The sequence below is a fragment of the Quercus suber genome, unplaced genomic scaffold (genome assembly GCF_002906115.3).
Source record: "Quercus suber isolate HL8 unplaced genomic scaffold, Cork oak 2.0 scaffold_146, whole genome shotgun sequence".
Taxonomy (NCBI): Eukaryota; Viridiplantae; Streptophyta; class Magnoliopsida; order Fagales; family Fagaceae; genus Quercus; species Quercus suber.
In genome coordinates, this window is record NW_027069607.1 from 1,198,230 (window position 1) to 1,223,482 (window position 25,253).

The window sequence follows — 25,253 nt, forward strand, 5'->3', positions numbered from 1 at the left end:
ACGAAAATGTTTCATCACTAAATGTTTTCCTTGCTAAAAACAGTATTTAGTGACGAAAATATTTCGTCACTAAAACCATTTCAATTTATTAAATCATATTTAGTGACGAACAATTTCGTCACTAAAACTATTTTCGGGTATATATAGTGACGAAAAAATTCGTCACTAAAACTTTTTTTAAGAAAATCCAATCACATATAGTGACAAAAATTTTCGTCACTAAAATCATTTCTTACAAAATTCCGCTACATTTAGTGACGAAATATTTCATCACTAAAACAATTTTTTATTGCTATATTTGTGACGAAAAAATTCGTCACTAAAACTTATTTTCTATTTTTATTATTTTCATGACGTTAATATTAACCTGTAACCTGTCATTACATTATTAAAACATCACATTTAATTAACACATTTATTTCAACAACACATTTATAAAAAAATCAATTCATACATTCCATAAGTTAAAATTAAAACAAATATCCAATTCAAAATTCTTCCATACAATAATTGTTTACAACACATATAATAACTTAAGATGTTTTATAACAATACAAAAAATGTAGTATAATATAATTAGAACCAATGGAAGATGTCCTCAAATGTCTTCAAGTAATGTCAAAAGTAAATGCCTTAAAAGCCACCAATAAGAAATCTGCACAAATATAAAAAAAATACTACATTAAAATCATAAAGTAAAAACATTAACTATGTTATAAGAAACATTTCTAACAATGCATTAAGAGTAACCACATACCAATGAATTCTAACATTTCTAACATCTACCATTAGATGCCTTATCCATTGTCATCCAACTTTTATCTATGTTTGACTACAATTGCAAGGTGAATGTTACTTTAGCAAAATAAGGATAACACATGCATAATGTATTCTAACATCTAAGCCTATAAGCTACTTAGATAAAGTCATATCCCATTCATGAATGCACAAGTTTACATTAATACAACCCACCACAATACCAATTCTCAACAAAAAAATATATAATGCTTACAAGTATTGAAAACAATTAAATAATATTCATCACATATAAATCAACAATATCCATTCACAATTCTTAAAAAAATAAGAAACACTCCTAATATGAATTTAAACCACCTTATAACACCATACAAGCCACCCGCTTACTCCAACAACCCACCATAATACCAATTCTCAACAAAACAATATATAATGCTTATAAGTATTGAAAACAATTAAATAATATCCATCACGTATAAATCAACAATATTCATTCCCAATTCCCAAAAAAATAAGAAACACTCCCAATATGAATTTAAACCACCTTATAACACCACGCAAGCCACCCGCTTGCTCCAACACAACAATCCACCATAATACAAATTCTCAACTCAACAATATATAATGCTTATAAGTACTGAAAACAATTAAATAATATCCATCACGTATAAATTAACAATATCCATTCACAATTCCCAAAAATATAAGAAACACTTCCAATATGAATTTAAACCACCTTATAATACCATACAAGCCACCCGCTTGCTTCAACACAACAACCCATCACAATACCAATTCTCAACAAAACAATATATAATGCTTATAAGAATTTAATAAGAAATTACTCACTATGCTTAAGCCAGCACACACCTCAATCAAAGAAATCCAAAGTGACCACAAACAAAGAATGAGTTGCCTGCCAAAAAAAAAAGTTACTATGCTTGTAAGTTACTAGTACTAATGAGGATTTGCAGACAATTTTTTTCCCCTAAACTAGACTTGTACCCATTCTCAATGCTCATTATCACTTCATTTAGCTTCCTATTTCACCCAAACCCACCCAATTCATATTCATATTTAAATGGTGCACAACTAAATAAATTGGCTAAATTACCAATCCTTTTAGGTGTACAAAACTAAAGAAAGAAGTTAGATTTATATATATAGATACTTGATCACTTTCACAAACAAGTGCAAGATAAATTAGAAAGATATAATTACGTAAAAATCAATATATATATATATTTTCAAACTTTGAGACCCAAGTCAACAAATGAGCAAAAGTAGACTAGCATATCTTCTTTTCACTTTATGGAGAAAAGGTCTCTCTTCTGACAAACCTCAATAATATATTAACAATTTTTTATATATATTTAAGAACTTAGATATTAATAAATTTTCTTTTAAAAACCATGTACTAAAAACCACATATCAAAGACTCCAAATTCTATTTTAACGTAGCTGATTGGCAAGGACTTTGTCAAATGGGTATACGTCAACCTTAATTGCTAAACACCTAGAAGAATATTCGAAGAAATAATACCAAAGAAAGGGGCTGCTGCCCTTTGTCTCTTGACTTCCCTAACGGTGACCCACCCACACTGCAAGATCCATTTAATTTGTTTAGCTACTATTGTCAATGAAACATTTAAGCCTCTCTCTTATAAATATGAATTTAAACCACCTTATAACACCATACAAGCCACCCGCTTGCTTCAACACAACAACCCATCACAATACCAATTCTCAACAAAACAATATATAATGCTTATAAGAATTTAATAAGAAATTACTCACTATGCTTAAGCCACCACACACCTCAATCAAAGAAATCCAAAGTGACCACAAACAAAGAATGAGTTGCCTGCCAAAAAAAAAAGTTACTATGCTTGTAAGTTACTAGTACTAATGAGGATTTGCAGACAATTTTTTTCCCCTAAACTAGACTTGTACCCATTCTCAATGCTCATTATCACTTCATTTAGCTTCCTATTTCACCCAAACCCAAACCCAATTCATATTCATATTTAAATGGTGCACAACTAAATAAATTGGCTAAATTACCAATCCTTTTAGGTGTACAAAACTAAAGAAAGAAGTTAGATTTATATATATAGATACTTGATCACTTTCACAAACAAGTGCAAGATAAATTAGAAAGATATAATTACGTAAAAATCAATATATATATTTTCAAACTTTGAGACCCAAGTCAACAAATGAGCAAAAGTAGACTAGCATATCTTCTTTTCACTTTATGGAGAAAAGGTCTCTCTTCTGACAAACCTCAATAATATATTAACAATTTTTTATATATATTTAAGAACTTAGATATTAATAAATTTTCTTTTAAAAACCATGTACTAAAAACCACATATCAAAGACTTCAAATTCTATTTTAACGTAGCTGATTGGCAAGGACTTTGTCAAATGGGTATATGTCAACCTTAATTGCTAAACACCTAGAAGAATATTCGAAGAAATAATACCAAAGAAAGGGGCTGCTGCCCTTTGTCTCTTGACTTCCCTAATGGTGACCCACCCACACTGCAAGATCCATTTAATTTGTTTAGCTACTATTGTCAATGAAACATTTAAGCCTCTCTCTTATTGGCAGGTACGTACACACCCACCAAAACAAAACTCAAGAGTAAAAGAAAAAACCCCTTAAAAACTGTGTGTGTTTTATAAGTAAAATGTAGTTGTAGTTGAAGTTTGAGCATGCGGTGGCCCACCACCCTATATTGTAACTATATGTATATTTTTTGGCTCCTACTTTGTCTCCGCTTTTCTTGTTTTATATATATATATATATATACACTCTTGTTTTGAATATAAATTTCTTAATAAGAAAGATGGTTTCTTTGTGAGCTGCAGAATTATTTTAGAAGTAAATTACTTTTAGAGTTTTAAGTATGCTTTATTTAAGGGCAAGGTTTTTGTACACTATTCTAATATATAGGATAAGATACAAGATTAATACGTAATTATTATTATACACAGGTGGTGTTTGTACAGTATTTAAGGCATTGAAGTATTAGATTTAAGCCAAACTTTTCATTTAATTCTCTCTTTTAATCAATTATTTAATAGTAAAAATACTTAAAATTTGATCTTTTAATAGGAGGGAATTTTATTTTTCTTAGATATAGTTTTTATAAATAGTTATATTTCAAAAATCTTAAAGAAAAAGAAGTGCGGTAGTGTACCTAATGAATACTTATTGGGAAAAAAAAGAAAAAAAAAAGGATAGGACTAAAATACTTGTTATTACTCATTAGAAAACATCATCATTGTTTTGTTCCATGCTCTTTTAAGTACACCTAGTATGCCTATCTAGGAAAAAACAACACAAACTTCAAAAATTACATTCATTATATTAGGAAAAAAAAAAGGTTCTCCAATTGGGTTTTTAATATTTTAATTGGGTTTTTTCAACCTCAAATCTCAAAGGCCACACTCTAGTCCCTACTACTCCCTAGTAATGAACCAAGCCAATATAAAGTTCAACTCTCCCTACCCTTCTTGATTTTTGTCCCAAACCATAAAGGCAAAACTCACCAACACCAAGTTGGTCTGAGATATTGTTGATTGTCTGTTACAACCATGAATTTCTAACAGAAAACCAGTGCAGTTTCCATATTTCACTCTCTGCAACAAATCTTCTGCAGAGGAAATTGATAAATGTAGTGAATGGGGTGGCCTATTTTTTTTTTTCCCCACTTAAATTTCTTAAAACTGATGCTTGTATCTATACTAAGTCATTGAATTCTAGCTTAGCCACTGTCTCGTTGGTGAAAATTAGTCATGGGTATGTAATTTAAACTGGTATGTAGAAAAAGACGTGAGATTGCAAGGCATCCACTTGAGCTTAAATACACTTGATAAGTTATTTCTCCTTTTAAAATAATAATTGATAAAAGGGAATTTTGTTTTGTCAAACAAGCAACAGCAAAGTCTAGCCAATGAATTGGTGATAAGTGCCTAACAATGAGGTAAACTGAAGATTAAATGGGTTTCGGGCTTCAACTATAGTTTATCCTATATGAACCATTGAACTACAACTATTAAGCATTCTTTTAAGTTCTCAAACAAAGTCCAAACAGTCAACTCAGCATTATCCTTAGTTATTGATTACACAGAGAAACACAAAGATACAGAGCTGCAACTGCATTTACTTCTTACCTTAATTACTAAAAACCACAAAAAGAAAGTAAATAAATAACACCAATCTACTCAGAGCCCCACAAATAAGTCAAAAAATTTAAAGTCCAACTTAAAACTCAACCACTAAATATAAAACCATTAACCACATTCCTAGTATCCAATCAATAGCTTTAACACTAGATCTATTCCATACCATCTCTCACAACACAAAATGCCCAAAAATAAATAACTAAAACTTATACAAAAACTCCAATTTCCAAAAAAAAAAACCATATACCATTAAATACCATTAAATCTAAATCTGAACCCCACCCCAAAAAAAAACCCAGAAAGGAAAGGTTGTGCAATATGGATTGGGAAGTGGTGTTACCAAAGTTTCTGCCGACGATACAGCGCCAAGTGGAGCCATGCTTTTTATCAAACTCTTTCTTTATATTCTCTGCAACGTCTTTCTCCACACTGTGCTTCTCAAATGCCTAATCCAACCAAAAACAAAAATACATTCTCATATACCAAAACTTCAATTTCCCACCCAAAAAAAAAACACACACACACACAAGCCCAGAAAAAAAAAACTAAGTAAAAATCACAAACCCAACTAAAAAAATAATAATAATTTTAAAAGGAGAAGACAAAATTTAAATATATAATATGAAGACAGTCCAAACCAGGGAACTTAAGGCTGATAAAATAGGCTTACAGAGGAGTGAGCAATTGAGAGACTAAAGCATAAAGGACCCCAAAGACTAATGTATTGGCAATGCACATAGATATGCAAGCCTCAAGGCACTACACACGTGCACATCTATAAGAACACACGTGTAGGCCTGTAACTAAGCAAAAGACATAGAGGACGAACCATTTAGTGCCCACTTTGTGCCCCATCTCCTACCACCCAAGAAATAAAAACGATTAAACAAAATAGGCTGAAGCCACAAGCACATTCAACTAAGCCCAGCTTCAAACTTCAAACAAAACCAAACTCCAGCTACACAAGCCTAATCCGATAATCAAACAAGACCCATTCCAATCTTAAAAATTTAAAACCCACATTGAAACAAAACAAAATTTATTATTGAAGTTTATAAGGTAATCGAACCATTAAACTAAACAAAACAAAACTTCAACCACCACCAAAATCAAATCAATCGGAACTACCAAATCAAAACTACAAAATAATAATAATAAAGTTTTTTTTTTTTTTTTTTTCATTTTTAGTGACGAATTATGAATTTCGTCGCTGAATGTAAATTTTCAGTGACGAAAAATTTTTCCTCACTAAAATTCGTCACTAAAAATACATTTTGTTGTAGTGGCACGGCTCCCAATACGTGACTAACCAATTGCGCGGATCTCAGTACGCGACTTCAATCACCAACTATAGAAAGTTAATGGCTGCAAAGTTCTTAAGTTCATCCAGACGATGAAGATCAAGAAGATGCTTAGTCACAAAACCTTACAGTGCACAAACACAACAACTTCTACACAAGAACGATGAACTAAGGCAAATTCTATTTCCGGTCACAATTTGCTTGAACAAACTTTGCTCAACACTTGTGCAACTTGTGTCCCCTTTAACGGCCATTAAAATAATCTTTTTATATGTCTAGGGTTGTGAAAGAGGAAAGCCCAAACATATAATCACGGATTAGAGTCAAAACAGAACTAAAATTCTATTTTTCATAAACCTCGACAGATACCCTATCTGTCGAGTTGCTATCGAGCCACGGGCTAGAACAACTTTTCAAGGCTCAATAGATACTACCTATCGAGCTAGTTATCGAGCTTTAATGAACAACACTCTTCACACTTGAATTTGGACAAACTTGCATGGTTTCAACACTTGATCTTGAAACACAGTTTCTTGAAGTATTAAATACATCCTAGATCTACCTAAATACAAGTAAAGTGCGTTTTGTTAAAGGATTAGACAATTACATAAAATAGTTTCATATGTTCTGAACAAGTGAATCACATATATCCTAACAACTCAAATTTTATTCAAAGAAATCAAATAAATAATTGCATTAAAATTTTCAATCATAATTTTTTAGTATTTAGTTGCTCCACTCAACAAATAATGTTTATTTTAGTTGTATAATCATTAAGTAATACAATGGATTCATTATAATTTGTAATTTTGCATCTAAAAAATAAATTTTAAATAAATAAAAAACTAAAAGTTAATTAAATATTTTATTAATATTAAAAATATAAGAACAGGCCCACTTAAACAGACGCTTTAAGCCTCACAATGCATTAGCCACCCTGTACCTATCCTATGTTACAGTTCCACCTATCCTATGTTCTAACAAACCCAACATTCGATCAGTCCAAAAAAGGAAAGTACTTGAAAAGATTAACCAGCCCAATAAAAGCAACTTTCATTTGACTTTTGAACTTAAAGCAAATCTACCTCAACAAATTTGGACCAAGATTGACAAAAGGCATTACTAGATCGGCGGCCTTAAGATCTTGACGGCTACATACCAACTATTAAAGCTCTAGCTTTCACTATCAACCAATTGAAGGGTATATACTATATATAGTCATCAATGCTTTTCTTATTCAACTTTTTAATTTTTACATGTTGAAAAAATAATAGAGTAAATAAACTTATCAAGTTTGTACCAAACTTGACAACAACAACAACAACAACAACAACAAAAAAACACAATTCTTTAACTCAAGGGCAAGAGCTACGGGGCATGCTAAAGACTAGCTAGATTAATCATAACATATATTCAACCACTTTATTGCCCCACTTGGTTACAAGCATGAGTCACTAAGTTCAATTGATTTTTAGAAGTATCATATTTTCTTTTACAATGATGGATATTTTGCATGAAACTATATTTACAAGGCCAAAATACATACTCTATATTGGTCCTTGAACTTGAGCCCACGAGTGATTGTAATCCCGAAAGTTCAAAGTAATTGTTTATTTTACCTAATGAACTTAATGTGATTGTTTTTAATAACTTAAAAAATTAGAATGCTTAATTTTAGTCCCTAACAAACTTTAAGTTGTTTTCTAGTCTATAATGTAGATAAAAAAAAAAAAAATTAAAAAAAATAGGTTTTGGGGTAATTTTTATTTCTTAGGATTTTTATGAAATTTTGAATTATGTTTTTTGTGGCCCATTGGGAAAATGGAAATTTAAATTTGTTAATAACCTAATTAGAAATCTTGAAAATCAACAATTGGTAGATGACTAAATCTTGTTAATCATCTCGAGTGAAGAATTTTAATTTGGATGATTAAATCCATGTTAATTAATCCAATTAAAAGTCTTGAATTGTTTTTGATCATTGAATTTTGAATTATTGAGAAACTAAATCCATGTTAATAATCCGAGGTTAACAATTTAATTTTAAACTTTAATCCCTCTAATTATTCCATTAAAAGTATTGAAATCATCTGTGGATGATTGGATACATGCCAATTAATGGGTTAAGAATTGTAATCTAAGTAATTAATTCCATGTTCATCAACCTGCTTAAAATTTTTGAAATTGTTTGTGGATGATTTCAATCTATGCCAGTCAATCCAGATTTGGAATTTTAATCTGAGTAATTTAATCTCTGTTAATTAACCTAATTAAAAATCTTGGAATTGTTTGTGGATCAAGATTTTTGCTTAAATACATTAAATATTACAAAATAGACATAGAATGCAACAATAGTTTTAGAAAACAGAACATAATATATAAATAAATTAATTTCTAGTAGAATATATATATATATATATTATTTTTTATATGCCATTACATACAAATTATGCTATACAAGAGAAGTATAAAAATGACAACTAAATGATTTTTTAAAATTTGTTTTATGGATGACAAAGTAGATATGTGTCAAAGTTGTAAGTTGTAACCATAAAAATCCTAGAATTTTTCAACTTAGTCAAAGAAAAATTCCTAGCTATTATAGTGAGATTTTATTGTGGGTAGAGAAGAACACTTTACATATCCTTAACTCTCTAAATGCAACATGAAAATGAGTATGTTTTGGAAGGATTTTTTTTTTTTTTTCCTTTTAAATATGAAGAGCTGGGGGGAGGGGGGAATTAGCAAAAATTATACCTTATTTTAAATTTTTATCTAAAAGAAAGAGGAGGGGCAGAGATTGGAAAAGACAAGGGTGATAGCCCCCTCCCTTTATCCCTAATTAGCAATATTCCGGAGAATTTAATTTTTTTTCATATTATACTGTGATACGGTCGAATAAGATCATATCTATGTCAAATCAAATGACAAATTTTACTATGTCACATGATCCCTTGTTTTCTTTCAAATATATATATATATATATATTTGTCATTTAGGATAGGCATGTAGCACTACCAAAAAAAAAAAAAAGTAAATACAAGGTGGGGGTTTTTATTATTATTATTATTTGTATAACACAATTGAAATTCAGTGAAATTCATAAGTCAATCTCTTTATTTACTTCAGACATAGGCCAGTATAATTATTGATAATTTCTTCCCTTTCTTCCCTAGGCCTATTAGATAAAAATTAAACAATTATTCAACAAAGTAAAAGAAAAAAAAAATTAACAAAGATTGACAACAAATTAATTTAAAAAAAAAAAACTAAAAATAAAAGTAACAAGTGGTTGTTTGTGTGGAGAATAACCAGGTAGCATGCTAAAAATGGCACCGTGTTTATTAATGGTCAAGTTAAGTGTTCATAAATGGATGCCCACCCATGGTGGGTGGGGGTGCTTTTCAACCCAAGGGCAAGGGTGCATGCTAAATAACCACATGACCCTATTATTGTTTGTTGTAGAAAAAAAAATAATAATAAAAATAAATAAATAAATAAAGAAGAAGAAGAAGCAGAAGAAGAAGAAGAAGAAGAAGAAGCCTAACTAGACCTTTAAAATTTGGTGTGATTTTAATTTTCTTGCCAAAGTTTAAAATTATTGATTTAATCTTTTAGGGTTAAATAAACCAACATAATCCCCTAATGTTACCTATCATTTTAATTGAGAACCCTTCCAACCACGCCTTTGTTGATGTGTCTGTTAAGTGACATTCAAGTTTGTCATATATACTAGTAGGACCAATGAAATCTTGATACGTCAATTAAATATGCCAAGCCAATCATATAGCATAAAAAAATTCAAAAATTAAAACAAATTCTTTAATATCTAAAAATAAATCAATCTTTACCAACCAAAAAAGAGAACTCTCTCTCTCTCATGAATTTTTGTTTGTATGCGGAAAAAATTCCCTTGTGATTTGAATAATTTTATTTATGAAATTTTTACATGTAAGATTAATGGAAAATGAATTATTAAAAAACAGTATGCAAGAGTAAGATTGTTGGATTTCTATTTGGATAACAAGAGAAAGCTAGAAAGATTGTTGTTTTATGTTTGTTTATTGGACAAAATGGGCTTCTGCCATTTTCGGACAAATTATATAGGGAAATGCCCCCCTTCCCAAACTAAATAGGGAAATGTCCATATTTTAAAACTCAATTTTTTATAAATCAAGTTAGGCCCTATAGTGGTGATTTTAAAGAGCCTATAATGACGTTTTAAGGACCTATAATGATGTTTTTTAACTCGACTTCAATGAAATCGAGTTATAGGCAATGAAATCGACCTATAGTGGCGTTTTTTTTTACCTATAACTTGATTTCTTTGAAGTCGAGTTAAAAAAAGTCACTATAGGTCCTTAAAACGTCACTATAGGGCTTTAGAAAAAAAAAATTTCCTAACTCGATTTATCAAAAATCGAGTTTTAAAAAATGGACATTTTCCTATTTAGTTTGGGAATGAGGGCATTTCCCTATATAATTTGCCCGAAAAGGGCAGAAGCCCATTTTGTCCTTTGTTTATTAAGAAAACAAATAGAAAATGAATAATTGATAGAAAAAGTAACTAGAAAAATATAATAAAAAAAGTAGATAAAGTATTAAATAATTTTTTTATTAACATGGACAAAGCAAAGTTATTTTAATCGAGATGAAAAAGTTTATTTTTTAGGAATATAGTGACACTTAATGTCCATCTCAGCATGAGCTTGGCTAGAAGAACTCCCAATCAAAACAACATGTTAGGAGAGTAAATAAAAAATTTGAAAATTTAGGAGGTAAAACTAAAATTATTCTAAAATTTAATAGCGTAATTTACAATTTCTTTTTAAAAAACGTAGTAGAGGAGGGGGCTTTGAAGGCATGCAATGGTTGAATATGATGACTATTATTTATGCCAAAATTTTCTTTATATTTTTTAGCAATACTATAGAGTCTGAGAAGTTAAGCGGAAGCAGGACGAATGGTTTAAGTGGATAATATATAAACTTTATTTATTCCAAGAAACTCCGGTATTGCAATGAACAACAAGGTACAAGACTTACCATCAATAAATAAATAAATAAAAATAAAAAACAAGGTACAAGACTTGGATGATAAATCAAACTTTATCTATTCCAAGAAACTCCGGTATTGCTAAATATGTGTCCATCCATGTTCTGATTTTTATAGAAACATCAATAAACATAAATATGCCCTTCAGAAAGGGAAAAAAAATGGGAAGCTTAAACATACTAAGGATATTTCAAATTAGTTACATGAGTGGTGAGACTTATAAACTCATATGTCACCAGTAATATATATATATATATATAAGCAATTCAAACATTTATTTATTATGTTGTTGAAGTGACGCAATTTACATTTATTGTCATATTTTTAAAAGTTTTATTACAAAATTGGTAGTAGATTTTTACCATTTTCTTATATAAAATTTGTGTCACCAAATGTTTGAAGCAATTTAATATTTATGATTATGTGGCTTAAGATAAACTGGTAGACCCTCAGCTTGATTAGGTGCTGGCTTGTAATTAATCTTTTCATCTGGAATTAGTTTCTCCCACTTGAATCTTGTCACCACATTATGCATAAACACTAGAACTTCTAATCGAGCATACTCCCTTCCAGGGCAGATCCGTGGTCCTCCTCCAAATGGCACAAAAGTGTAAGGTGCTGGGCCATTCCCTTCAAATCTTAAAGGATCAAATTTCTCAGGATCTGGAAAGTATTCGGGGTTTTTGTGTGTGGAATATGCAGACCATTATATCTGCAAAAATATGGATTTAATTTAGAACACTAAGAATTACCATTAAAACATAGTGAAGATGTACATTTTGGCTAATGTGATGATAAGTGTCACATACCTTCCACCCTTTAGGAATAGTAAAGCCTGCGTAAGTGTAGTCATCTATAGCCTTTCTAAATGTTCCTACTGTAAGGTTGAAATTTATCAATCATCTTGTTAGCTTTATTCTGTGCTAATTTTCTTGTAATTTAGCACTTAGTAACCCTGTATTTAGGTGAGATTCATGTAAGGTTAATGTGTGAAGAGAGTGTGAAGAATTGCTCATCCTTGTGCAAAGAAGCAGAGACTCGTGGTTAGGATTTGCGACTGACTCGTGTCTTGCAAGCCGCCAAATGCTGTGCACGTGAGAAGTATGCGGGAAGGTGAAGGGTCACGCTAGCTGTCACATTACAGGACAAAAGTCCCAGGCTGGCCAGGTCGTTACCTCGCGACTTGAACTCGCGACTTGGACAAGCCTCGAGGTCAAGCCGCCAACTTACCTTGTTTGGCAAAAACTGACTCTTTGTATTTCAAATACACACCACTATATATAGACCCTTATACCCATGAAATCAAGAGAGTTTCCAGAGAGAATTTTTGTGAGAGAAACCCTAGAGAAAAACAAGAATGTCTCATCCCCAATCTTCACTAAGAGACTCTACAAATTCCTCTACTCTTTTCATCTCCATTGATACATCCTTAAGAGGCTATTGACCAAATCCTTATCTCACCACACCCACGTCTGTGAGAAGGTATATTTGGTGCTAAGGGAAGCAGTTTGGAAGGGACCAATGACTATTGGTTGATGCTATGGTGTATAGCGAAATCCGGTAAGTTAAAGAAGAAATAGGTTTGGCACAACCTCGTTGGAGCAAGAAGCTTGAAGGGTTTAGGTACACTGGATAGATTAGACTTGGAGGGTCTTCTGCTGTTCATGTATCCCAACTACATTCTTTAGTGGATTATTTACCATTTGGAGGGCGGCGGAAAGGTTTTACGCCGAGGGCTTCGGTTTCCTCTTCGATAACACATCGCATGTTGTCCTTGTGTTTGCATCTCTTCCTTTATCTTTACCTTTTATTTTCTGCTGTGGATGTGATTGTAATTGGCTTAGATTATTTATTAATTCTATGTTTGGCTTATGTTCATGTTCTGCACATTAATTGTTTGATAATAAGCTGGAATTGATATTTTGTAATTTAGGGTCTAAACGTTGAAAGGTGTTTTAGACACATATTGAACTTTCACCTATTAAAGGTGGTGTTAGTCTCAGGGTCTCACAAGCCACATTCCAAGAGTACTTCATCTTCTTAATGTCATCCCAATTCAACAAATCATTTGGACCTTTGAATTTTGCAATCTCCATTTGCTCTGTTAAATAACATTTCAAAATCACATTAATAAAATATGTCATATGTGTGAAGAGCTACATATAGCACACTAAGTATAAAATGAAAGAAGCGTTACATAATATTCATTTAATGGAAAGAAGCCATTATCCCATAGCATGTTGAGAAGAAGTACCTTTGAAAACCTCACTATAAACATGAGGATTCTCTGCTAAATACTTCATCACGAATGTGATAGTAGTAGTGGTGGTTTCATGGCCGCCAATAATTAAGGCCATAATGTTGGTAGCATTCAACATATCATCCATAAATCTACCGTTCTCATCTAATGCGAGGAGCGTGTTAGTTAAAAAGTCACGAGAAACTTTCTCTGTATTCTCTGGTAGCTCCTTCTTCCTCTGTTTGATGACTTGTAAAAACTCCTAGCGAATAACTTTTCCTGCTGTAATGGCAGGGTTGTATGCTGTGCCTGGGATATTTACAGGCACACACCATTTATGATAAGGGCAAAGATATCAGAAAGCCTTGCCACATGGTTGGGATCTGTGACACTCAAAAACAACCTACAAGCCAAAGAAAATTTATACTTCATGGTGAGTGGAAAAACCTTCACTTGTTTGTTTGGAGACCAATCTGCCTCCAAGTGTTCCTTTGCCATGGAGTCCATGATAGGTATGAAGTATTGAAGAGCTTCTGGCTTGAGATATTGAACTATGGCCCTCCTTACTTTAATAGAATCTTCGGGGACAAAGTTTTCAACAAATTCAGGGAAAAGTGCAACTTTATCCACGAAACGTGGCCACCAAGTGACAACACATTTTTTCTCATTCGAGAATAGAAACTTGTGTCCTGAAGCTCCACAAAACACAACCATGTTCTCCCCAAACATTGAGGTTTTGAAGAGATCCTGAGACTATTTTCTCATTCTGTCCTTAATGAACATCTCTGGAGTTCCCTTTTACCCTATCCTGGCAAATTCCAATGTTTCCCCAATGATAGGCCATCCTTTTTTACCTGGTGGCAACTTGGCACGAGTTGATTTTTGCTTATATACGAGAAAGATGAGAGCGGATGAAATACTAAAGACTACAAGGTGAAGCATGATTTGGAAAAAATCCATAACAACTCCCAAAATTATACCAATGAGTGAGACCATATATGAAAGGTGATGTTTTCTATTACAAGATTGCAAACCTTGGCAATGTATTTATACTGAGATTGCCCCATTACTTTTCCCTTATAACTACAAGCTAGTGGATTTCAGTTAGCTCAACTGGTAAAGTCTCTGATAATTGTATAAGAGATTTGGGGTTCAATCCCCGCCTACACCAAAAACTGATTGATGTTTTGGTCTGATAATAAAGAGCTATCATTAGGAACGGATGCCATAGGTTAAAATTCTCTATAAAAAAAAAAAAAAAAAAAAAAAAAAAAACTTGGCGTCCAAAATAAATTGCTCCCCCCCTCCCCCCCTCCCCAAAATCCAAAATATCTATTTAGCATGAGCTATAAATATTGTTGAAGGAGTTTTAAGCTTTATCAATTTAATTTCAACAAGGCACTATACTCATGGCATTGGATGAGGGGTTTTTCACTCTTACCCTTCCTAAAGGATTCATATTTCTTAGGCGTTTTGTTTTATTCTTTTTCCTATATTGGAGAAGCTTTCTAATCTTCTTAGCTATGAAAGTCAAGTCCTCATGCTCATCCTCATCTTCATCTTCATCTTCAGAGTCATCACTCTCTTCCACTATACCCTTAAGAGCCATGCTCCTACTTTTTCCACCTTTTCCTATTTTACCTAATCCCATCTCATAAGTTTGAAGGTCCCCTATTAGCTCAGTCAAAAGAATTATATCAATGTCCTTTGCTTCTTCAATAGCAGTGATCTTGGCATGAAATCTTTCAAGTAAGGATCTAAGGATTTTCCTTACAATTTTGGGTCCTATTATAGATTCTCCAAGATTGAAGGTAGAGTTCAGAATATCCTTAAGTTTAGTATAGAACTCATCAAATGTCTCATCCTTCTCCATCCTTATTTCTTCAAAATTCCCAGTGAGTCTTTGAAGCTTAACAATCTTCACTGCCTTAGTACCTTCATAGGTGGTCTCAAGAATGGTCCATATTTCATTAGCAATTTCAGTGGCTGATATTTTCTTGAACTCCACATTGGTCACACCATTAAACAAAGCATTCAAAGCCCTAACATTGAAATTTTCAAATTTGATCTTGCCATCATCCCAAGTAGCAAGGGGGTCACTTGGTTTCTTCCAACCAACTTCAATAACCAACCATACTTTTTCATCAAGAGCCTACAAAAAAGCTTTTATATAAACTTTCAAGTATACATAGTTAGTACCATGATCCATGATAACGAGGGCCAAGGATCACACTACGGAAATTAATCCAATCAGAGTATACCTGCTCTGATACCACTTGTTGGGAAATTTAGACCCTAGTTGACAGAATTTACAAGTTTTAAACTCAAGCTATTAATTAGAACTATTATGTATAATCCTTGTTCAAACAAACAAACATCAATATCATGCACAACGGAATAGTAAATAAGATAAGATATGATGACTCAAGAAAACCAATGAAATAAACTAATTTCACATTAAAAAACCTCAGGGGAAACCTTCCTGAAAAGCAATCCACTATAATAAAGAGAAGTTTCAGATCTAGTATAAAACCTTTATCTCTAGACTCTTCAAACCCAATAGATGAACTTACAGCAGAAACATTCTACCACTTCAAAACCTCTGAACTCTTCGATATATAAATGCTCCGCCTACAATCACAATTGAAACCTCCAACTAACCTCAACAACCTCTTGAAGGTTTTTCTTATAGTAGCAAATTTGTGATGGTTGCTATGACTTCAACTTTTTCACCAATGGAGTCTTCAGATCTACTTTGAAACTCTTTGGTTTGGTGAAATGGAGAAAACTTGGTTACAAAACCCTAGCCGCATAAACTGAGTGTTTCTCTTTCTCTCTCTCTCTCTGAAAAGCATACTAATAGATGGCTTATGATGTCCTTTAAATACCAGTTCAAACGAATCTCAATTCGGGCTTCAAATGAATAAGTTATGGGCTTTTTTGCATGCGATTTGCAAAACTTGATAGATCGAGCTGCTATCGAGAAAAAAATCTTACTATCGAGCTTTTATTGAGGAACAATAAGTTTTGAGCTTCTATCGGAAGGTATTGAGCTGCTATTGAGGTACATGTTGAAAATGTGTTCTTTTTTTTTAGCTTTTCTTAAGCAAACTTTGTGTCTTCAACTTAGTCTTCAATTACAACTTTAAGATATCAAAACTCAATAAAAGACACATAATTTTGCATGGTTGACAATACCAAAACACACGACCCTAACAATCTCCCCCTTTGTCAATCCATGACAAAACCTTAAGTACAAAAGTAAGCCCAATACAATAATGACCCAAATACAATGAATGAACCCATATTCAAATACACTGGCCTATCAAAAAACAACCAGTCCTAAGAAACCATAGTAGGAACTAGGATTGACTGTTTTGATTGGCTTCATATCTGTCTTTCCTAAAAGCACTTAACAAACATGTTATGCGCACCATGTGGAAAACAATGACAGATCATAAATAAGTAAATTGTGTTTTGTTATAGGATACGCCCCCTACATAAAAATATGAACCTAACATGTATTGTTTTCCTGGGTTTTAATGTAATTTGGAGTAGAGTACTTGAGATTCTCCTTCAAGTTTGGAAGCTACATCAATTAGGGATCTTGCTAGATGCGACTAGGAGGCAACCTAGCTTGCCCGCGAAGTCCACATGTCAAGTGGTTTGCATGTGAGTGCAGTCGTTTACCTCATGACCAACAAGCGACCTTAGGGTGTGACCAAGTCGCAAGTTGCATGATCTCTATACTCTACATTCTAGACTGCACATATCCAATGCATATCTGCCAACGAACACACACACACAGCTGTGAGGTGCAGCAAGGGGCTTTAGATAAGGGTTATAAAAACCCTAGAAACCATAAGAGAGATATCCAAGAGAAGCCTATCAAGTGTTTGAAAAGAGAGAACTTTTTCCTTTGAGAAAATCAATCCAACCTCTCTTTTACATCTCCTTCATTGTATTGATTGAGATATTGTAATCACATTCCTCATCCACAAACATAGACCTTGTGAGTGAGAGAATAGCTATGGAAACTTGAGAAGCCACATTCAAATCCAATCTTCATTGGTGGTGTTTCCATTGGTGCTTCAATGGAGGGTCTTTAGTAAGTTAGAAGAGAAAGGACTCGGAGCAAACGATTGCTAGTTGGAGCTTAGAAGGCTCAAGTACATGTATGCTTTTGGGCTTGGAAGGTTCTTAGTACCTTAATGTATTGCAACTATATTGCCTAGTGGAGATTTCCAACAGATAGTCAGGGGAGAGGTTTTTAAGCCCAAGGCTCAGTTTTTTTTTCTATTCCTAAACACTTCTTAGTGTTTAGTGCTGTTTGCATGCTTTCCTCTTTATTTCCTTTACTTCGTTGTATTTCCATGTTTTCTGTAGTGTAGTTAGTTTGTATGGAAATTTGCTAAGTCATTTACATTGGACTGTATTGATTAGTTTAGTATTAAAATCAACTTGGGAAACGGAGAGTGATACTGTCACTGAAAGGCTATTCAATTTGGATAGTTTAAATGAGGACAGACCTGAGGTTTTGGTTGTGGCTGCATGGAGACGTGGACAAATCCCTGAATCACCTGAAGAGATGGCGGAAAATCTTGTTCAAAGAGTTAACAGAGGAAGGGCTAGATTTTAACGGGGCAATTCTAGTTTGGGTCTAAACTTAGACTCATTGGATAGGACTACAAGCCCAAGAACTGAATTGGGTCAGCGTGGCAATGTGATAAGTGCAACACAGAATAACTCTCAGGGCCTAACTAGGAGTTTGGACACGGGGTTGGACAATTTGAACAGCTTAAGCCCAATATCACCTGGCCCTGGCCCACCTTCACCAGGGTTAGCATATTCTGATCCATACCCTTTTTCTGAATTGCAAGAAGATGAAATGAAGGAATTGAATCCGAGGAACTCCACTGCATCAGATGTCTCAGGGAAAAGGTTGAGAGTGGAATTTGGAAGATTGGGAAGAAACATAAGGCAAAGGCTTCTCTGTGGTTTTTGTCCCAAGGAAGGTACAAGGAAGCCTATTCCTTCAGTTATGAGTCAAACAGAAGCTGCATCAGATCAGGAGTTGAACACAACACAGCTGCAGGACACTGGCAGCTGCTAATCAAGATTGCAGGGGTTAGACACTCTAGGTGTAATAGAAGTGCTTGGGCTTATGAAGCTGAGGATATGCCAGGAGTTATCAAATTGTATTGTGTAGCTAGCAGCAATGCAAGTTCAACAAATGGGGCTGTACAGGAGGCCTTGATGGAAGCAGTCATCATAGCCAACAACTACGGATTTAATAGGATTCTCCTTTTGACAAACAACAAGAATCTGATCCAACTTGTTCACAGGTCTAAGACTCCAGCTTGGCATGAGAGATCCTTGATTGCTGATATGGATATTTTGTACCAAAGTGGTTTTGTTTGTAATCTGTTAGTTGTCCCCAATTGTGTCCTTGATTTTGTTTATGTTGCTGCAAAATTGGCAATCAAAATGCCACAATATTATACTTGGGTTGGTCCTAGTCTTTTGTAATATTGATAAACTCTGTATCTTCCTTTGTTGGTATCAAAAAAAAAAAAAATCAACTTAGCCATATAAGTTTGCTTTAAGGTTTAAGGGTTCTAAATACTTACTAGGAGTAAATTTAGCATATTTCATTGACCATTGCTAATGTATCATAAATGTTATCAATGATTGTATCCCCTTTCTGGACAACATATTTGCAATTGCAAACCCTGGTAAACATAGGCAACAGCAATTAGCAAATATTTGATGCCCGGTTGACTGGTTGCAGTTGCCTGAAATAATATACAAAACACGAATGTAAATGTACCAATTTAGAGAAGGTAGAGGACAAAATGGACAATATTTACTAAAGTTATCAGAACAAACAAAATATTACTTGAAGTCTGAATATCAATTGGGTTTATTGACTGCTGCAAATGAACTTGAAAATGGCTCATCAGGGGTCTGTAGAAGCTCATTCCTATATAGTGTCAAACAAGGTCCATAAAACAAGCTCATTTTGTTCACCCACTAAGCACATGTAGCATTTACCTCGTAAACTGAACTATCAAGATGGGTGTGTGTGTGTGTGTATGCTTAATTGCAAAAGAGTTCTGAAATCATTTGCACCAGTGTAAAAAAAGGCATCTTAAAGTTCACCACCAAATCTAGAATATTGAGGTATTATTTCCTAGAAAGGAGCATTTTAAATGACAGCATGATGTGGTGCAATTCATTCTCCTTCAATATTGAGCAAATCACTTGCAAGATAGGAAGTGATTTGCTAAATCTCCCTAATATACTTGAGCCCTCTAAGTTCCTATTAGCATAAAACTTCATCAAGCTTTCTTCTATGGAGTCTTGTCAATTAAGTGACCAATCGCTAGTCACAAAATGAATCTAATTGGTTGATTCATGATCATATTATACAAATGCATACATAGGATTATATATCCAAGATTAATTTTAGTTGGTCCATAAAATGATTAATTGATATAAGGCCCTATTGTTTCATAACTTTAACTATGGTAGACTTGCAAGCAATCAAAAATTCCAAATCAATAATATTATACTTTTTATTAATTTAAAAAAAAAATTATTTTTATTATCAAATAATGCATTTATTTAAACTAATGAATTAGGGTTTGAATGATGGAATAACAGAATCATGAGAGAGTCTGAATTTGCTAAAAAGGCTTAATTATCTCTTAAAAAAAAGTAAAATTTAGAGCAAATCGGAAGTATAATAAAAGTGAGTCCCACCTAGCCAATCAACACTCTAGTAATTCCACCCAATTCTAGACCTCATAGCTTTAGAAATAAGGAAAATAGCTATCTCTATAAATGCAAGAAGTGTTTCAACAGAAAAGAGGTCCAAATTTTTGTTTACGGTATATTAGAGAGCCTTTAGAGCACTAATTTACTCAGCCACATCACTAGCCATGATTCATTTTTTTCTCTACATATTTTCATCACACACATCTTTTCACAGTACACAATTCACTGTATTATCACAGGAATCATCCATAGCCACAAACCCAAGTTGTTTAAGTTATTGCATAGCATCAACCATCTATCCTTTATTTTAATCAAACCAAAAAACTTACAATGTACACCTTGTGTGCAATGCTCTCTTAAAGACCCTTCACTCTCCAATCTGGAAAAAACTTCTACTTATGATTTAGGACCTTGTAAAGCTTTACCAAATTATGATCCTCTAGAGGTTTAAGGAACTAAACTATAGAGTTTCTAAAATACTATTCACTCTTGAAATGAGTGATTGGATTTTATCACGTTATCAATATTTAAAATAAAGAATAAAATTATGATACTCAACACTTTTTAAATGTTGATGATAAGGTAAAATCCAATTTACTCATTTCAAGATGGATGGAAAGAACTCTATAGTTGAATTACCCTAAAGCCTTGATGATCTTGATATGGGCTTTGGTTATCATATTGGGAGCGTCATTAAAAACAATTGTGAGCACTATAACCAGTTGTTCACATTCGCCAACCTCTTTGTTCAATTAGGCCTGCCAAATTATTGATCATCTTATCCCTTTTCTCCCCATTAGATAAAGACAAACAATTGTTCCACAAAGGATTTCAATACTATAATAACAATTCTCTGTCAAAGTCTTAACGCCTTCGAATTTCTATTAGACTCCATCTTTTATAATTAGCCCAATGAAGGGTATATATAGCAAGTTATCAATTCTAGTCCTGTTCGGCTTTCTTTTTTCTTTCTTTTTTTTTTTTTTTTTTTTTTTTTTAATTTTAACATATTAAAAAGAAAAAAAAAAAATATTTTTTTCAAGATTAGATAGGAAAGTATTTAAAAGGAAAAAAAAAAAATTGAAAACAGATTGATAATGATCATTTAAAAAAAAAAAAAACGATTTTTTTTTCTTATATATATATGTATATTTTTTCTTATATTAGTAAAGGTAAGAAGTGGTTTTTGAATGGCCGTTCAACTTATTAAAAAAAAAACAAGATTAATAATAAATAATTGTATAAAAAATGAAAATAGATTGGTAAAGCTCATCTAAAAAATTTTGATTTTTACACAGATTGACAACAAATAAATGTAAAAAATTAAAAATTAAAAAAAAAGTGGTTGTTTGTATGGAGAAGAACCAGATAGCATGCTGGGAGGGGTTGTGTGTTGATTTGTGGGGATACCCCAATCCTTAACAAACAATCCAATATGAGATGTGGGCTACCCATCCATTGTGGATGGGGGTGCCCTTTAACCCAAGGGCAAGGGGCATGCTGAATATTAGACTCCATATTGGACAAATCAATATATTAACCACATCCCACCTAGACAATCTCGGCATACATCTAACTATTTTAATGCCCCAACTCGGTTACAAGCTTACGATACTAAGCTCGGCAATTGCCAAGGTTGTTGCAACAATTTATAAATAAAACAATTTACTTAAATAAAACAATTTACTTGTATTTTCTCAATGTGGGATTACTTTAGGATTGTGTGTTATTTATTTCAAGTGTTAACTGTTTTTGTTTTACCTATATTTTCTCGAACATGTTACGCTTAGACTTTGTTCTTCTTCACATTCCTTTGTAACTCTAGAGAATGGACTCACTTCTGCGTGAAAGCCATTGAGCCAAATGGACTCTCGCTTCTTCTGAAAATCTTATTCCACTTGATTCTCCTCTTTTTGGTACCCCTTTTCCCTCTTTCACTTCTTATAAAATTATTTTCTTCTTCCTTGTCCGACGTAAGAAAACAGAGTACTAGTAGCGGTTGGCCATTGGGTTTATGCTAAAATTCAATATTTGCTTCTATGCTGATGGATTTCTTTGAGAAACTATACTTATAAAAATCTGGGTTTTGTTGTAAATTTGAAACCTTTTCATTAAACTGAAGCTTAATTGCTTTAAACTTATAGGTTAATTTCTATAAACTTAATTTGTTATTTGCTGGTATGTATGATTAGATTAGATTCGATTTAATTTAATCCAAATTTAATTGTGTTAAGTATGAAAGGAACTATTCTGAGTTTTGCTTCTTCCCCTCCACAGTACATGTGCTAAGACTAGGCGAAGAATTTGATGAATCAGTTCAACTCTAGTTCTTCTGATTTCTTCGAATGTATGTATATAGTTATATATGTATGTTTTGAATATGAATGCTGTGATGTAGGAATGGAGGATTTTCTTATGAGATATGTCTTTGGGAGGAAGAAGACAACAGACTTCGGTTACTTGTAAGTACTTAAAGACTGGATTCCTCGAAATATTTATTTTACGTAGTTGTTTATTTGGTTTGCTATTTTGATTCTTTACAAAGATTTTAATCTTTGCTAGTTCGGATTAGAAGGCAACAGAAAAATTCGCTTCACCACCTCTTTTGGCATTATATATAGTGGGAACAATAGGAGAAAACAAAGTAAAATTTGAAAATGCACTCTACAGCAGAGAATAAGTTCTTAGAACAATTGAAGCACCTGATGCAAGTTTTAGTTTTTGGGGTTTTGTGTGCTTGCATGTGCATGTGTGGATAAAGTTTTTATAAATCTTTGTTTGATATGGGCACAAATTGGAACATTAGGCATGTTGGATTACTCTCTACAATTTTCTTATCTTTTCGATCAATTAGCAATTGATTTAAGGTCCCTAGATGTCTTTTATTGACACTTCAATGGCATACTCAATGATAATATGCTTGCTATACATATCCCATTCTTACTTCACTTCCTATATTGCATGTGATCTGCTCATCCTTAAACAGAATGAATTGCACATGATTAACTGCTCCTTTCTAGGAAACTATACCACAATCTAGATTTTTTGGTGATCTTTAAAATGCCTTTTTATACATTGGTGCAGATGATCGCCGAACTCTTTCATAATTAACCATAAACACACACACACACGCACACATCTTGGTACTAAAGTTTATGAGCTGAATGCTACTTTTGCTTGGTGGGTCAACGAAATGACTTTGTTTTATGGACCTTGTTTGATGCTATATTGGAATGACCTACTACAGGCTCCTGTTAATGCATTTTTTTGCCCAATTCCATCTCTAGATTGAAACATTTTTGTTCCTATTTTGCCAATTATTTCAGGAAAATGTATCCAGGCATCAAATAGTTGATATTGACTATTTTTACCAGGGTTTGGAAACATGTTGTTCTGAAAGGGGATACAGTGATTGGTGCCAGTTGTGGCTATGGTTATGGTACTTTAGCAATGGTCAATATGCTTGCTGATGAATTAGCCAGGACTGTGTTTATGCAATGTATATACAGAATGATCCTTTAGAATACTTCTTTGCTAGAAGAGCTGTTTGATCCCAACGAGGTGCCCTTTAACATATATGGATCTTTAGTTCTATACTGAATTCCTTTTAGTTTTATTTTTTTTTGATACCAGGTCAGGAATGTACCAAACACAGGAAGTCTTTAGCTAATACGGCTATTACAAAGGATTTGGTCCAACCAAAGAGAATGAACGGGGAACTTGATGCATGTCTTGATCTTGAGGTAGTTCCCTGCAAAATATGGCCAGGAACAACTTGGACTATGAGTTTGATTCCTTGCTGGCTTAAGTGTTGGATGTCTGCAAATGGTGCCCTGCTATACCAATGGAATTCCTTGTTCTGCTTCCACCTCTGTTCTCTTCCTTCACTGTCAGTGACGATGATAATGCTTGGGAACCCCAACTGTGTAGCTTTTATGACTGCACTTTGTATGTCAATCTGCTTGGCTATGAATGTGGACCAGGTTTTAGTGGTGTCATAAGCTTCCAAAATTCTACTTCCCTCCCTGCTTATGGCTTCAAAGGAAATTCCACTTCTTGTACGCTGTTTATGTCTGACTCCATCTGCTTTGATATGGAGTTGCCAGGCCTGCACACTTATGTGTTGGTGGGCCTATTCGGTTTTTCCCATTGTCCTGTTACATATGCTATTTGGTACCTGCATATCAAATGGTTTGAGGTTAGTAAGGCTTCAACTGGGCTTGCCTCTTTCTCTTCATGGATTATTTGGTTTTGGTGGAGCCAGAGGCTCCACTGAGTTGTAAATACCACTTGCATGAAGTGTATCATGTCCTCAATCATTATCTGCTTGGACAGAATGCAATTTTGCAGCCGTTGTTTTAGAGGTTTTTGCTGAAGCTCAGAAGTATTTATGGTAATTCTTGAAAGATGCTATAGCAACCTTAGCAAATATTTAGAACCCTAAATTGTGCTTTTTGTGGCTAATCACTTTGAAGTAAAATGAATAAGATTAGTTCAAGTGTAAGTGATTAACTAATTTCCAAAAACCAAGAGCTAGGCTAAACAAAGCATATCAAATATAAAGCAAGATGGAAATAAGGTAAAAGGACTATGTCTTGGGATACTGCCCTAGCAAAGTTGCAATACAGTAAGATATGTGATATAATTTCCTCCCCCTCATGGCAAAAAGGACTATGGCTTGGGATCTGTTGTCCTCTTTGACAGAGGATTGTTCTAGTTGGGAAGGCATCATGGAAAACGTTCCACATGAAGGTTTGGATTTTCTGGGGAAATTAATCTTCCAAATTTGGTTCCATGTATCCTTGGAGACTATTTTGGCTGCATTGTCTTCATCCCTTTTCTCCTGGGACAGAACATATATTAATTGGTAGACTTGTTTCACTTGGTACTCTCCCGAGTTAGAGAAAGGCCACACTATGGAG

At 33.3% G+C, this 25,253-nt stretch overlaps 2 long non-coding RNA genes and 1 pseudogene across 3 annotated transcripts; 1 reads left to right on the top strand and 2 right to left on the bottom strand.

The window, feature by feature from the left end:
• Positions 1-431: 431 nt before the first annotated feature.
• On the bottom strand, positions 432-5,482 carry LOC136068992 (uncharacterized). Of its 2 annotated transcripts, XR_010630289.1 has the most exons (4): positions 5,297-5,482; positions 1,609-1,675; positions 758-832; positions 432-655 (listed from the first exon to the last, which is right to left on the bottom strand). It is a non-coding gene; the product is annotated as an uncharacterized LOC136068992 (long non-coding RNA). The 2 variants fall into 2 exon arrangements; XR_010630288.1 differs by lacking the exon at positions 1,609-1,675 and having other exon boundaries at positions 5,297-5,479.
• Positions 5,483-11,718: 6,236 nt separating this feature from the next.
• LOC111984395 (beta-amyrin 28-monooxygenase-like) lies at positions 11,719-14,511 on the bottom strand (annotated as a pseudogene).
• A 7,596-nt stretch (positions 14,512-22,107) lies between these two features.
• Positions 22,108-24,987, top strand: LOC136068985 (uncharacterized). The gene is made up of 3 exons (XR_010630278.1): positions 22,108-22,247; positions 22,730-22,793; positions 23,965-24,987. It is a non-coding gene; the product is annotated as an uncharacterized LOC136068985 (long non-coding RNA).
• The last annotated feature ends 266 nt before the right edge of the window (positions 24,988-25,253 follow it).